Source organism: Athene noctua, chromosome 25 (genome assembly GCF_965140245.1).
Source record: "Athene noctua chromosome 25, bAthNoc1.hap1.1, whole genome shotgun sequence".
In the NCBI taxonomy this organism is placed as follows: domain Eukaryota; kingdom Metazoa; phylum Chordata; class Aves; order Strigiformes; family Strigidae; genus Athene; species Athene noctua.
In genome coordinates, this window is record NC_134061.1 from 677,359 (window position 1) to 693,315 (window position 15,957).

General features: G+C 63.2%; 1 protein-coding gene across 3 annotated transcripts in view; it reads left to right on the top strand.

Moving 5' to 3' along the window:
• ZNF385C (zinc finger protein 385C) overlaps positions 1 to 15,957 on the top strand; it is a 71,172-nt gene that overhangs the window by 5,966 nt on the left and 49,249 nt on the right. Inside the window, exon 1 of one of the 3 annotated variants that reach the window (XM_074927048.1) lies at positions 10,881 to 11,178. The exons of the other annotated variants lie outside the window; for them this stretch is intronic. The gene's annotated coding sequence lies outside the window, so the exon portion shown is untranslated. Of the gene's footprint in view, positions 1 to 10,880; positions 11,179 to 15,957 lie in introns of those variants that run through there. 3 annotated transcript variants of the gene reach the window in all.

The following is a 15,957-nucleotide window of genomic DNA, read 5'->3' on the forward strand; positions in this document are numbered from 1 at the left end:
GGCGAGACCCTGGGGGCCCGGTAGCGGGTCCCCCCCAGCAGCAGAGCCCTCCCGCCCATTGCCGGGTGAGCTTCATCGCACGCAAGGGCAGAGCCTATAAATATCCCAACTCCAAATTTTCAAGAAATATTAGGAACTCTCCAGGCTTATTTTTGAGCACTGTTACGAAAGGGCTTTAGCGGATTAAAGCGGCCCAGATTAATCTGTGCTCCGGCAGGCACGGGGTGTGGGGAGGGCAGCGCTGACGCCCCGGGGACGTGGTGTGGGGGGTTCATGGGGCTCCGGGACCCCCACTCCCCCATGGGGCTGGTGGGAGGGAGGGACACAGCAGCAGCCGCCGCGTTTCCAGGCCCCGCTCGCCCTCCAGCCCCGCTGAGCACCCCAGCCCCAGCCGGCATCCGTAGCGTTGCAGATTTTCACAGCTCAATGTCAAATTTCTGTCCTCTCTGGTTTCCAGAGGAGGTAATTAGCCAACAGGCATAATAGCAATTTAATAAGTGTGTCAAATTAGCGAGCCAGTGGTGGTGTAGGACACGCTGTGCCTTCGGAGGAGCCTTCCCCGGGGCGGGGACGCACAGGCGGGCTGTTGGAGGGAGCACAGCGATCCCCCGGGCCAGGCTGGGGCTCGGGCTCTTCACCCAGGAGCTCGGGGAGGCACCTGGGGCGGTGGGTGCCGGTCCCGGGGGTGCAGAGGGTCGTGCGTGGGGCCCTGCCCAGGCGGGCAGGGTGCTGGGCTCTGCCCGGTGCCGAGGCGGCTGCCAAAATTCCTGCCTTTCTTCACCTGCTGACAGGGCGTCGGAAAAGGGAGGATTTTTTAAAATATAAAACAAATAAAATTTGGTCTTCTGGTAAGGGATTAAATCGGGGCCCTCAGCTGTATTTATAGAAGGTTCAAAAGTAAATCTGTTCTCAGACTGAATAAATATTTTGCTCAGGCAGGAGCGATCTTCAGTTCATCTGTCTTGGAAAGACTTGAGTGAGAGGGGAATTGATTTTCTTCAGCTTGAACAAGGCAAGCAACTCTCAAACCCAGACAGATAGTGAAGTCCCATTATCAGCTAAAATGGGGAAGCAGCTGGGAAATCATTAAAGAGAAAGTGAGAACGAAGCCGCTTTAGGGAGGCCGCAATTCCCGTCCCCCACCCGCCGTGGCTGGGGCTGACACCCCGGGGTGCTGCTCTGGGGCCCATGAGAGCGTTTGGTGGCACTGGGCAACCGTCTGCCACCAACAGGTGGCTCCCCAGGGGAGATGGGAGCGGCTGGCACTGGGTGCACTGGTCACACTGGTCACACCAATGGCCCTGTGCTGTGGTGGTGGCACTGGGGCCCTGGGGATGGGATGGAGGGGGATCGGTCCAGGTGCGGTGGCAGCGCCAAGGACGCGGCCGTCGGCCTCTGCTCCGGCACCGATCGCCCGGAGGCCTGGAAACGCTGGGAGCCAGCTCAGCACCGCCGGGCACGGAGCCGCGTCGGGCTCCAGCACTTGAGCTGTGCTGCCGCGCCGCGGCTGCCCTGGCTGGGGACATGAGAAGAAACTCGTGACACATCCCCGTCCCCGTCCGCAGCCTCCCGGGACGCCCCTTGGGCCGCCCCCGCTGCAGATGCCACGGGCAGAGGTTTTCCCCGGCAGCGTTCACCTCGGCGTTGGCTTGTTTTGCAGCAGAATTCCAGCTCAAAGAGCTTGTTAATTCAAGCCAGCACCTGGTGTTTCAGACATCGGTCACCGCCAAGACAAGAGCTGAGCGTTTGCTCCTGACAAAAGCTGCTGCCGGGTCAGCTCCAGCGCGGCGCGAACGGCACTGCCGGGGCTGCCCGCGCCTCCGGCCAGCCAGGGCTGCAGCACTCCCCTTCCCTTTTCCTGGACCATAAAGGAAAAAATAAAAGGGAGAGTTAAGAAAAATCCCAAGCGCTCGGCCACGTTGTCTCATTTCTTCTCCCTGTTTTCCAGAGAACCGCGTCAAGCGGACTCTCGCCTGCAAACGCCCCCCAGCCCCCGGCGGCAGCGCGGCGCAGGGGCACCGGGGACGGGGGGTGGGAGCGGTGGCGGTGCCAGGCCGGGGTTTGCTGTGCGAGCTCTGTCCTCCCCGTGCTAAAAAAAGCCACAAGATGAGCAAAATTATCTGCTGAGTCACTAATCATTCACCCGCTGCTTTAGTCACCAGCTTTCCCACGCTGGGGGGACGTTGGCTGCTGAGGGGGCATAAACCGCGCTGGAATTGTGTTAAATCGATGTGGCTGAAGGAAATAAAGAGCTGCTGCTGCTGCATGGGTGGCTTCTGGCTCCAGATGGATCGTCAGGTTCTACAGCCACCGGAGGTGCTCAGTTAATGAGGACTCTCTAACGAAGCCACTGATTAGTAGCGCCCGTGTGCTGTGGCGCCAAGGTTTGGTCCCACTGCCCCTGTCCTGTGACAGCACAGTCACCGTCCTGGCCCTGCCCGCCCAGCCCCTCCCCGGGCACCGCAGCTCCCGCCTGGGGCCACGAGCCGCTTTCCCACGGGGTGCTGCTGCGGCTCAGGAGGGGTGCTGGGCCTTGGAGCCCTGGTTGGGCGACCGCGGTGGAGGGACCCCCGAGGTCCCGGGACTCAGGAGGGCAAAGCTGCCTCCTGCCCCCATCACCTGAGCCGGGGGGTCTTGGCCTTCCAGCAGAAACTCCCACTGGAGAGCCGGGACCTGCCACGCTGCTCCCTCAGGTGTGTGACCTGGAAACCCTGAGGAAGGACGGAGTCAGCGCTGCCCCCAGAACACAGTGACTCCTCCGGCCCGGGCAAGCCCCGCTCCCCTCCTGCTTGCCCCCTACCTGGGTGCCAGCTGGCACCTTCCGGGGACCCGCAGCGCTTTGCTCTGCCATTTGCCCCAGAGCATCTCGGATGAGGAAAGAGAGATTATTATTGCTCAGGTGTCAACACATTTGCGGCTGCAAACAGATGCTGGCAGGGCTGCCACCCCGCGCTGCTGCGGGGGCCGGGGGGTGTCACGTTGCTGGGGCCTCCAGACAGAAATAGCTCCGGCACACGGAGCCCGCGGGGAGCTCGGCATCGGCTGCCCCGGCGCTGGAAGAGGCTCGGTCCCGCAGGGGGTGATTGTTGCCGGGGAGGAAGGAGCGGGGTAGCCCCGAGCCTGTGTGCATGGAGAGGGGCCTCTCCAGGTTTGGTGCAGAGCGGGGTGGGGTTGGGCGACGGCTGGGCCCTTCAGCCGCTGGCGCCCTGTCGCTCGGGCTAGAGGGGACGGGCTGGTGCAGGGGGGTCCCGGCCCGGAGCCCGGCCCGGCCGCGGGTGATGCCGCGTGGTGGCAAAGGCGGCTCCTGGCCGGGCACCGTGTGGTGGCCCTGACGCCCACCCGGCTCACTCGGCGCTGGACCCGGCCGTCCCCACGGCTCCTGTCCTCCAACTTGCCCCGAACCAGCTTCGGCCCCGTCCCGGGCGGGTGCTGGCGTGGGGGGGCTGGGCCGGGCGGTTCCGCTGCGCTGAGCTCTGGGGCTCCCGGCTGCGGGTGCCTCCCTGTACCCCCACGCCCAGCACGAAGAGCTCTTTCAGCAGAGTAACCCCGCCGGGCCGGAGCCAGGCGCGCGTGAAAGGGCCTGTCTCAGAGCAGGAAAGAGCCATAAAGGGGCTATTTATGTAGCTGGCTCCTCGCAATGTTTTCAGACACAGCCCTCGCATGTTTTCATAACAGCAACGCCTCCACCTCTCGCCAGCTGCCAGCAGAGATGAGCCCTTCGCCGCTGCCCTCCGCTCGCGTCCCCGGGGCCCTGGGTGGCCGCGGTCGGTGCTGGGGTTTGCTGCCCGGCGTGGGGCCGACGCGCTGCGCCCCGGCCGCTTGGGGATGCTCCAGCTGCCCTCCCCCAAGGGCGAGCGTCGGGGCGAGGCGCCAGCGCGGGGGCACGTGTGCTGGGGCCGGAACGAGGAGCCCCTCTCCCGCCCTCCGGCACGTCCCTGGTCGGGGGTCTCCCACCCGCCCCGGGAGCCGCCAGCCGCAGCAGCGGGCTGGACGGCTACTGGGGCTCCCGTCGGGACGGTGGCCCCGGGGGCAGGACCGTGCCTTGGCCGCCTCCCTCGATCCCGTCTGGCGGGTGGCACCGTGCCCGCTCAGGGACACGCCGGGGCCCTTGGCACCGACCGGCTGCCTCGTCGGGAGCTGAACTTGCCAGCACCCCTGCCCGGGCCACCTCGCCACTGGGTTTCCCGTCGCCTGGAATTCTCTGGCGGGTGGTGCTGAGCGCAGGCTGCGCCCCGCGCCCGCCGCAGGAACGGCAGCTCCCCACTCCCGTCGGCTGGGTGCGGGGCTCGGTGGAGCTGCCCCCTGCGTGCCCAGCTCTGCCACCCCCCGCGTCAGGCACCATCTGGTGACAGCGCGGCAGCGATGGCGGCGTCACACGTGCGGGGGTGCGGGAGGTGGGTGGGCGGCGGAGGAGGGAGGAGGGAGATCTCTCCCGTGGCGTGCCGATGCGCGGGAGGGACGTGGGCACTGGTGGCCTTGGCTTGCACGGGGCTGACCGAGGCTCCTGCGGGCACCCCAGCACCCTGCGGGGACCCCGTAACGGCCCCCATGGGGTGACAACAGGCTCCTTGTCCCCTTTGGTGCTGCAGCCCCCGAGCACTCGGGGCTGGAGCGGGAAAGGAAACGGCCAAAATCTTCCTGAGCGTGGGGGGTGAGTCCCAGTGCCATCGCTGTCCCTGTCCCTGCGCCAGCCGAGCCCGAGGAGGGCCCTGGGCGTTGTGGTGTCACAAACCTGCCCGGAGCCCCCTGCCCCCCCACCTCTGCACGCCCGGGCCGGCTGCGCGCAGCCCCTGTCCGTGTGTTTTCCATGGCAGGGAGACAAGTAACTTTTCATGAGTCCATTTACGAATTCCTTTCCAACAGGAAAGCTGACCCACTAGAGCTCATTAAATAACGTTAATGGTGCTGCCCAAATAAATATTGGAGCTGCCACCTGCGCTGCCAGCCAACACTTGCTGCCTTCTGCCCTTCTCGGAGCAAAGGTTTCTCAGTTTAATTGGACGCACGTGCTGCTCTCCTGACACCGGCAACCTCTGCTGCAGCAAAGGATGCTCACACGGCAGCGGCTGGGTTCCGGCAACTTTATCCTGGTGCTGCGAGAGCGGGGGAGCGGGTCCGGCCCTGCTGAGCGTGGAGATAACCAGGGGAACGGAAACGGCGTGCGGGGAGCAGGTGACTAATTCAGGCCACGCTTATCACTGAACTGATTAAACCCGAGCTCTAAAAATCTTTTCCTCTTCCTTCTGTCCTCCAGCCAGCAAGTAATGTATAACTTCATTAGTCCATATCCAGAAGACACTGAAAGACATGGACAATTAATTATCATCTGTCCCGTTTAATTTCCCTGCCTGTCAGTGATGGCTTCCCGGCGGCTCGCGGACAAGTCGGCGTTTCGAGATGTGAGCTGGGGATGAAAGCCAGCGCTCCCGCAGCGCCGCTCCCGCTCCTGACGGGACTCTTGCACCCCCATTGCTCCTGGGGGACCCCTCAGTGGCACCTCCTGGTCCTCGCTGCTCGGGGGGGTCACTGTGCCGGCCCCGGGCCGCGGGGCCACCGCGAGCAGGGTCGGAGCTGCCAGGGCTGGAGGGTCCTGAGAGCTCCCCGTACCCGCGTGTGCCCCGACTCTCCCAGCAGCCCGGGAAGGTCCCCGCGCTTCTCCCCAGCCCCCCCGAGGCAGAGCCCTTCTGACACGTGTGAGATTTTGTCACGGTCTGGAGGGTTCAATAATTCTGCCAGATCCACACAGACCCCCCATCGCCTGGCTGAGGCGAGTCCGGGGGGGGCTGGCTGCTCGCCGCCGCCCTTGCCGTGGGGCTGGGGCTGCCTGAGCCGTCTCGGACTGTCCCCAGCCTCGGCTGGCTGGAAGGAGCGCTGGGAGGGACTGTGGTAAACACCACAAAATTTCTATAAGTAAATAAAAGGTTGCAAAAATAATCTGCAGGGGCAGGGACTGCCGGGCCGGCGCTGGCTGCGTGGTCCCTCTCTAGCCCAGGCCCCAGACCGGGGCGACGCAGCCGCCTGGGCTGGTTTCAGACCCCGTTTCTGGCTCCTCTCCTCCCCGCGGCCCCGGTGCCGTCGCGCTTTGCCGTCCCCAGACCCGTCCTTGCCGCCGGCTCGGCCGCGTCCCCCCGCGCTGCCCCGAGCCAGGACCGAGGGCCCGTGCGGGGCTGATGCTCCCGCAGCCCGCGGGGTCCTGCCCGCTGCGCTCCTGGCTGCTAATTGCCTTCAGAAAGAGTTTGCTCACCAGTTTCTTTCATAAGAAATGGTAAGCACAGGCTTTGATTTAGCTCTCCTTTTCCTTTTTTCCTTTCTTTTTTTTTTTATTCCCTTCCTACCCCGAATGAAGAAACCCTTTTGATCGTGCCGGGTTCAGGCTCGGTAACAAGCGGCTCTGTTTGTATTGTGGGGTTGTGAGCGTGAGAACATGACAACGCGTCTCCTCGTTGTCTCACACACAATGAATTATTTCTTCCACTCTTTCTCTGCACCATCTCTGGGATAAATTACTGCTTCCAGTATTAGCAGATGGGCTTGTCAACCAGTGAAGCATCCTTAAACTCTTAGATTATACACTGCCCAGCACGGAGCACCGGCCACTGCAGCTCAGCTGAGGCTGCAGTAAAGTGTTTGTGTGGGGAATTGTCAGGCTGGCTTGAAAGCAAATTGCTTTGCCAATTTATTTTCTTTCCTGTGTATGAACATATTTCTCTTAAAGGGATGCTGTCACATTAAATATGGAACTGCCAACTGCAGGCATTAAAAAATCATGGGTCGTCCCATTTTCCTTCCTCCCACTCTAAATTCTAAGAAAACAATAAATTCTGGGTTCTTTTTACTTGTCATCTGCCTTTCAGCTGGAGACGCATTATCAAGCTCTTCCCGGCAGTCCGGGGGGGTTTGGGAACTTCAGCGCCGTGACAGGAGCCGCAGATCTGGGGCGGATGGTGCCGGGGCCGGGGGGGCAGCCCCTCGGCCGCAATACCGCGAGGTCGGGATTCCTCTCCCGGCTCTTCCCTCCAGAGCGGCCGGGACAGGCCCCGGGCCAGAGCCCTCGGGGAGCCCTTTGCTCCGCTGGGGCTGGCGGGACTGAACTGTCGCTGCTGAGCGGATCCTCCCCAGACCCGGCCTTGAGCACGCCTTCACCACCCACCCCGGTGCTGCTGCCTGGACTCCGTGCCACGTCTGCTGCGACCGATGCAGAAACCCCCTCTCCAGCCTTGATCTTTCCAAGCGCTTTTTTAGGGAAGTTAATGAAAGTAGTTTTGCTATATTTCGACAAACCTTGATTTTTAGAGTGCGTTTTTATGCGGCGACCGTATTGCTTAACTGGGGAAATAAATCAGGCGTTTGTCAGAGCAAACAACCGCATGGTAATTCCTGTAACGCACATTTGGGAGATCTGGTTGAGAACAGGTTCCATTTCTGGCCGGGAGCCGGGGTTTTTCCTTCTCTCTGCTGCGGTGAAGCTCCGCCAGCAGCTGCGGGCGGTGGGTTATCCAGCTGCGCTGGGTGTGAGAAAGGGAGGGATGCAGCCTGGGCCGGGGGGGTCCTGCTCTGTGCCCCTGCTCTGCACCCTGGCTATCCTCTGCCAGCCTGGCCCCCTGTAGGTCCTGCTGCCCCCGTGTGTCTGGGGTCCCGGCCTGGGAAGGGATTGCTTTGGCTTTGGTGGTGTCTGGTGCAGCTCCAGCTCGAGTTTAAGCTCTTCTGAGTGTGATCCTGAGATGTAGGGAGAGTCTCTGTGGGGACACGGGTGTTTCAGTCTTGGTGGTTACATGCAACATATGGTTGTGGCAGGGTCAGAAATCGGAAGGCAGAAGCAATGCGCAGTCTCTTGGCAGTCTTAACTTTTTAATGAAAATAGCTTTCAAAGCTAGGCTTTAATGGCAGGCCCGTGGGTCAGCAGGGTTCAGCTTATTTACTTCCCCCTCACCCGAAGCACTGAGCTGCACCTCGTGGGCTCCAGAGCCTCCTCTCAGAAGTCAGGTGTTTGATAACTTTTATTTTAATAAAGCACGGGGCTTGTTTTGATGGATGAATCCAAAGCACTACACGGATTTAAAGAGATCTCGTTGCAAATATCTGTATTTGATACCCCTGCAATGTCTGGATTTCAAATGTCACTTGCTTAGCGCTATGAAATATTTAATTTAGGCTGTAATACAGTAGCCTGCGAGAGCTCCAGGTTAAACTGGAGGTGTCCTGCCTCGGCCAGCAGCTATCCGCGCTGAAAACATCCTTAGAAGCCAGTGTCCACCCAGTCCCCGACCCAGCTGAGGGGGTGAGGGGAGCGGGGAGCACAGACCCTGCCGCGCCGGGACCCCGGCTCCTCGCTGACGCTGCGGTGGCGGGTGTCCCCCCGCCCTGCCCCCCCGGGGCACGTGTAGCGGGGGAACCCGCCTGTCCCCATGCTGGGGGCTCCGTGCCGCCACGGGGATGGGGCCGCGCCGTGTGGCAGTGGCAGAGCTGCCTCGGGGACGGTGCCCGTGTGGGCCGGGGGCTGCTGGGCACGAGGGGGTCACATCCTGCCCGGGGGGGCTGGCCGGGATGCTGGCCCCAGAGCTTTGGGGACAAAAGCTTTGAGCGGCGCTTCCCCGACCAGGCCTCTGGGCTCTGCTCTCGCGCCTTGCGTAGCTCTAGCCCCGACCCAGCTGTAAGGAAATGGAGTTTGGCTCCGCAGAGGGAGCGGCACTGGCCGGCGCTCCCTGAATTGGGGCTTTAACGTTTAATGCGATAATCTCGGTCTGAGTCCCGCACGTGTGGTAAACCGTCTCCTCCGGGAGCTTGCAGCGGCAGCTTCAGCGAGCGGCGAGATGGGCACGAAGCACTGCCGGGGCTCGGAGCCCTCCCTGCGGCACAACGCGTTTCTCCGGGGTTTTATTTTCCAAGAGAAAACAGTTGCAGCAAGTCCAGGGAGGAGAGGGGTGGGGGCAGGGGCAGGGGTTACCTCGAGCAGGGACGGGGCCTGCGGGGACCGCTGACACCGGCAGAGCCGCGCCACCGGCACCCCCGTGTCTGTGGGTCTGTGCGAGTGTCCAGCGGGGCTGGGGGGAGCAGCCCCGTGCCCAGAGGGGACGCTGCCACCTCCCGAGGGGTGTCTGGACTCGATTTCAGGGGGATTTGAAAAAAAATCCCATTTGGAGCGACTGGGAAGAGGCAGCTCGGCCAAGACTTGCCCCATGGCTGCGTCACGTTTTGCTCCTCGGGTCGATTTTAAGAGGCAAGTGGGGTGGGGAGGGGGGGCAGCCAGAGCCCTCCCCTGCCAGATGCCGAGGTCTGGGCCGCGCTGGTGGCAGGGTGACGGGGTGACAGCCCCGCTTTCCCCCCAAGGTTCGGCCAAGCCGCCTGGTTTATCCCTCCTCTGCTGCAAGGCCTCAGCTCCCACCTGGCCGCCTCCTCCCTGCCCGGGGTGACGCCAGCTCAGCCCCGGGGCTCTGCCCGCCGGCACCCTGCGGGCTCTGCACCCTCCTTGTGTTTTAGCACCGCGCCAGGGCTCGGCTCGGTTTGTGCTGGGTGGATTTGCCCTAAACTTTGTGCCGATCACAGGGAACCTGAAGGGTTTTGTGACCTCGCAAGGCGGGTGCCAGGCGTTGCTCAGCTGGGGGCACCAGGACGATGAATCGCCGGCGCCTCAAGTCTCTCCTCTCCCGCCGCTCCCTTACGCTCGCACTTGCAGCAGAACCCCCCGGGGAGGGGATGTCAGGCTCCCTGCTTGTATTTACTTTGTTTTCTCCCCCGCTGGTGCGAGAGCGGGTGGGTCACTGCCGGGGGCTGCAGGGAGCCCACCCTCGCCCACCCTCACCCACTGGCACCCAGCTGTGGCACCTGCAGTGCCCTGGCCAGCCCCAGCCACACCTCATTTATCAGCCCATGCGCCCAGCCTGCCCGGCCAGCACCACCTTTCCTCTCATGACTCCCCCTCTGCCTGTTCGGTCCTGCCGAAGCCGATTAACCAGCTGGTTACGCGGGAAGCTGAGGGGTTGTGGGACGCCGGAGCTGAGAGGCTCGTCCCGGGCTTTGGCTCCTGGGGCAGCCAGGCAGGTTCTCTGCGCCGCTGCAGAAACGCGGCGTTGTCCCCTCGGTGGCATCTCCTTCAGCTCGGGTCTGCGCTGTCCTCGCCGCTCGGGAGCAGGGCTGAGATCTGCTGATTCAGGGGACACGCAGCCCTGCGGCGTTAATGATCTCTGATGTGCGAGCGAGAGGACACGGCAGCGCCAGCGCGCCCGTGTGCTGCCCTCCGCGTGCCCCGGGTGCTGCAGGGTGTCCCGCTGCCCTTCAGGGTGCGGGAGCAGAGCTGAGGGGGGGCCCCGGGTGGCATCCGAGGGTAAGAGCCAGCCTGGGCGTTTGCGGGGCTCAGACCCAAGGGCTGAGGATGCTCTGAGCCCCCTGCGCACCCTGGTCCCTGTGCCGGCAGCCCTGAGCGCACCGGGAGGGCTGGCTCAGGCTAAGCCTTGCCCTGACGGGTGGTTTATGGCCTGATCCTAAACCGCGCCTGGCTCTGGCGTTAGCAGAGCATATGTTGGGCTGGGGAGGGGGGGGGGCAGAAGGGAGCTGTTTTGATGCTGTCTTACGAAATGCTGAAAGTGATGTGGGCATGGCCCGGGCCCCCTGAAATCTGTGGTCTGCCTGCACCTGCTTAGCCCTCAGCCTGGGACCTCGGAGCATCTCCGCGTGCCGTGGCAGCTGTCCCGGGCCCCCTCCGTCCCGGGGGGCAGAGGCCGGTCACCTTCGCATCCCTCTACCAGCGCCGGGGCCTCTTTGTGGAGCTGCGGGGGGGGGTTTCTGGGTCTGACCTTGGAGGCAGCCCGGGAAGCTGCCCCGTCCCCCCCGTCCCCCACCGAGCCGATGTCGGGTGCCTTCGCCAGCGCCTGGCCCGCGGTGGCTCCTCGGTGCAGCCTCTGCCAGCTGGCACCCGCTCCCCCGCGTGACGCTCGGGGCTTTTTGGAAACTCGCTGAGCTGCAGGCACCCAGCTCCTCCTCAGCCCGGCTCTCGTCGGAGGCTGCTGCCGAGGGCTGTTAGTGGCGATCAAAACACTTTTGAAGCGTTCCTTGAAATATGAGACAAGTGTCGGAAACTCTCCGGGCGTAGGGGTGTCTGCGGTGCCCGGCGGCCACGGCACACGGGCAGGAGCTCGGCGGCTGCCACGGGGAGGGCTCGGCGTCCCCTTTGCCGGCGCCCAGGTAAGAGTCTGGGGGCACCAGGTGCTGCCTCCGCAGCCTCGTGTGCCCCGAACCCGGAGGGGTGGGTGGGCTGGAAATCGCCGGCAGCAGTGGCCAAGGGTCTGTGCGATGGCAGGACGGTGCTGCCGCCCCCCAGCCGGGCTCCTCTGTGCCCCGGGAGGGGGTCTGGGCCTCCCCGGGGGGGTCTGGGGCGCCCCGGGGGCTCGGGGGGGTGGGGGCAGCCGGGGTCCCCGGCACCAATCTCTGCCCGGCCTCTGCCTGCGGCAGCAACGCAATCACGGAGACTCGAGCTGCCCCTCTGCTGAGATTTACCCTCCAAGCACGGGATAACTTGGCTCATTTGCACATTCGAGCCGATTTTAACGGGGACGCGCTGTCAGCTCTGAGGGCAAATTTCAGCAGAAAAGCGCAATCTGAGCCAGCGATGAGATGCTGTGATTTGCGCCGCGCTCGGGTGAGGGTTTCGGTGTTTTCTGGCTTTCCTGGGGATCCTGCAAATACAACCAGGGTCGCTGCAAATGAGGCCATTGCTCGAGGGGTTTAGATGGGTTTTGTGACAGCTGTTGGTGGCGACTTTCATACTAATTCTTATATTTCCATTGCTTTTATTTACTGTTCCATGCACTCAGCCAGAGATAAGGGAAGTGGATTCAGTGTTAGGGAATCGTGAACTAAAACCAGATTTTCTTTTTTTAGAGTTCTTGCTCTCTTAGCAAGTTCACCCGAACTTTAGGTTAAGGTGGCAGTTTCCCTGATTCCACGATGCTGAGTGGGACAGATCTTCAGATCAGCAATTCTGATGCCACTTCAGCTCCATGCCGGCGGCGGTTTTACCTGGGTGGAGGTTCTGGCCCCATGTGTCGGGTCCGTTGTGTTCGGGCCCGGTAAAAGCCCAGTGGGACACAAGTTGGTGCCGATGGCAGGAGGGAGCCGGGGGGTCCCTGCCGGGGTGGCACCAGGAGAGTGACCCTGGGCAGACACTTGGGCTGTATCAGCACGGAAACCTCTGGCCAGGCTGCGTTTAACTGAACTCCCCACGCCCCGGGACGGCCCCGCTGGGTCTGTCCTTGGCTTGTCTGGAGGATCAGAACTGAGGCAAAGGACCCAACGTGCATCAAACCCGCTTCTTCATCAGGATTTCGTAGCTTGGCTAGAACACTACCGTGTCAGTGACCTAGATCATGCCCAGCAGTTGCTTTTCAAGGTGCCAGCCCTGCTAAAAAGCTGCTATTTGGAGATTTGGGGGGCCCCAGCATGGAGGGTGGGTGGCTGCAAGACCTCTGCCACGTGCCCTGAGCTCCAGCTCCTGGTCTGCCGGCTGAGGGTGCGTAAATGTGTCAGCACGCTGCAGATGTCTGCTGGCATCGCCTCCACTAATCCTCCTCGCTCCTCCCTGCCGGCGTCAGGGGCTGCTGTCGCCCGGGAGCTCCCAGCAAAGTCACCCAGCAGAAGGTGGCCAACTGTGGCTTAGGCACTGTCCCTTTGGCCTGCGCAGCCCCGGGGCTCGCCGAGGCGAGGGATGCTGCGTTGGCTCCGGTGCCCGCAGCCTGCGCGGGCAGTCACGGTGTCTGAGGAGGGTGGTTTGTGTTTAAGAGCCGAAGCAAAGGCTGCTCCCAGCGTGGGGCTGCTGCTGAAGCTCAGCTGGTGATCGGAGCAGCCCCGGGGATGTCCCCTGCGAGGGGACCCCAGGGCAGGGCCAGCCTGGCTCCCGCAAAGGGATCCCGGGAAATGGGATCTGGCTGCTGTGCACACGCCAAGGTCAGGGCAAGGCCAGGCCCCGCTGCTCGGGCGACCAGTCAGGGTCTTCCAGGGCCTGAAATTAATTTGAGCCGTTACCCCGGCACCCAGGGATGCGGCGTCCCTGGAGCCAGTGCCAGCGCTGGGACAGCGTCCTGCTGCCCCAGCCCCCGGTGCAAATGCATCTGGTCTGGCTCCTGGGGGGGGAGAAATCGCTGCTGGTGGGGACGGGTGGTCTGGGGGGGCTGCACTGAGGCGGCCGGGGAAAGGACCAGATTCTGGAAAGGCGCTGGAGCAGCGTGTCCTCGCCTGGCAGAGCCTGGCTCCGCCGCTGCCCTTCCACCCGCGGGGACGCTCTCCGGAACAGAGGGGAGCTCTGCGGTCCTGCACCCCCGATAAACCAGAGTGTTCCTTATTTCAGATATTTAATGCCTGGATTTTAAATTCTCTCAAACATTTGTCAGCGCTTTACAGCCTTTTGCAACATGTTTATGGTGTTATTAAAAAAAAGAAAGAGAGGCAGAGACCTGAGGTTATGGGCTACTGTACGAGAGTATAAAACTGACCTTAAAATGATGAAGTGAGTGTGCAGAGCCGCCTGCCCGACAACCCGCTGCGCTGCGCGGCCACGGAGAGCCGGCTGGGGCTGGGAGGGACGGGGACCAGGGGATGGCAGCCCCAGAGTCTGTTATTCTGAGCGATCACGAACAATAGAAGCAGCGAGGACTCGAGGGAAAAAGCCCCCCTGGCCTGGGCGAAGCGAGTGCTGCAGCCCTGGGCTGGGTGTGTCTGCGGGGGGGCCGGGGCCGAGGACCTTGGGGACGGGATGGGGGTCAGCGTGTCCTGCAGGCGCCGTGCCGTGGGAGGAGGGGGCTCTGACGCAGCGCTCGCCGCTGCGGTGACACCCAAGCCGCTCTGACCTTCTTTTATTTCAGGGAGATTTGGACATCTGTCAGGGAGCTTTTCGCCAGCACAGACCTCGGTGGCTCCGAGCAAAGGGCAGCAAAGTGCAGACAGCAGGGACGGGGGGGGTGTCGCGGGCCCAGGGAGGTGTCGCTGGTGCTGATCAGGCAGGTGAAATCTGGGCAGAGGTGGGGGGGTGGCGGCTCAGCCCCCTCGTCCCAGCGGATGGCAAGACCACCCGAAAGACGAGGTCGCCCCTGGACCCCCATCGGCCCCGGGTGGGCTGGGGCGGACGTGGTGACCCTGGACTTGGTGCTGGGCTTGGCTCAGAGCCCCTGAGTCGCTGTGGGGGGTGTCGCTTAACCTTCACAGTGCCTCAGTTTCCCGCCTGTGAAAGGGGTAACAGCCCCCCCAAAGGTCGTCAGTGCTTTGCTGAGAAGGCAAAGTCGGCCCCAAAGTAGCCGTCGGTCAGGGAGCCGCAGGCCCTCACCCCCAGCGACGTGTCCCAGCCACAAGTCGCCAAGTCCCCGGCCCTGGCACCTGCGAAGCGGAGCGGGCGCAGCAGAAGGGAAGTGGATGAGGCGAGGGGGGGTGCGGGCAGGACGGACCCTTTAACCACCGGAGCGGGGACAGGGACGCGCCGCCTAATCACAGCAGCAGCAGTTCCTTTTTTTCAGACAAGGGGGACTTTTGGGATACTTTGTCCACATAATGTTCCGATTTTAGCTCTGTGTCCGGAGATGTAATCGCATTAAAAATACCCGGCGAGGGGGAGGATGCCAAGGGCACCCGGGGACCTGCCTCCGCTGGCGCGTCCCCGCCAGAGCTCTGCCCGTCCCGCTGCGTCCCCGGGGCCCCGTTTCACATTCCCGGTGCTGATCGTCTCCCAGATCTGCTTTCCGGCGGCTCGGCTAATGGTTATTCTGGTAAAGGCCCCCCCCGGGGGCACCGCGGGGCTCCCTGCCCGGCCGGTGCCATCAGGCATCGATCGCCGTGAGTTCTGGGGAATGGCCACAGACCATGGGGCACTTCTGCTGCCGAGACCTTCGCTCCCGGGGCGGCTCCGTCCTGCCGCTCTCGGCCCCGAGCGCGCCAAGTCCGTGAGGTTTCATTTGAAAAACATGGGCTATTTTTTTTTTATAAACAGAATTTAAGGGGTTTGGGGGCTTGTCAGGGCTAGGCCATGATTTTTTCAGTTGTCTCAAGCACAGGGACTGTGAGTTTTCTTTCATTTTGATTCAAAGGTGAAACTGGAGCTTCAGGAAAATTCCTGGTCCAGGGTTACCAGGTACCAGAGGGCTGCGTGCGAGCTTCAGGCTCCTAAACCCTCCTCGCGAAAAGTAGATTTACCTCTTTTTTAATGCAAAAGCTCCTTTTAGTTACGCCGTTTAGTGTTTTGACCGGTGGAGCAGGAGTTTAAGGATCTCACTGCCAACATTTTGGGCTCACGATGGAGCAATTTAGGCTGGACGGGACGGTGGGTGGCTCGTCCCAGCTGCCTGACACACCGCTGGCTGCGCAGGTCCCACTCCATCCCCGCGCACAGACACCCCCGCCCCGCGCAGAAATGCCCTTAAATCCCCCCAGAGATGGGGGAAAGCACTTCGGTGGGCGCGGGGCCGTGAGGTCCCATGGGGTGACACCGCGCTGGCTCCGCTTGTGGGGTCGGGGGGGCAGCCGGGGCCCCCTCATCGACTTCATTAACAGCTCCTGGAAGAACCGTCCGTCGCTTTTTGCTGAATATCGCTGCGAGGGGAGATGCTTGTGGTCACCTCCGGGGGCCGGAGGGGGCGACACGGCTCTGGCGCCGGGAAAGTGCCAAAACCCGCTGAGGCCGGGGGCGTTCGCCACACGGGTGATGGGGGGGGAGGGGGGGCGCACCCACTCATCGCGCCGGGGGGGGTCCCCGCTGCCCCCCGTCCCCGCAGAGCTGCCCCCCCCGCCCCAACTTTGCCGCGGGGACCCGCGCGGAGCGTCTGCGCCACCGCGGGGCCGCGGCCGGGGCTGCACCGCGCCCCCCCCGCCCCAGACCCGCTCTCGCTGTGGGGCTGCGGGCGCTCCCCCGACGGGTGGGTGCTGGGGGGATGCGCAGCTCCCCCCCCCCGGACCCACCCAGGCGGCTCCCGGGGCTGCCCGCGG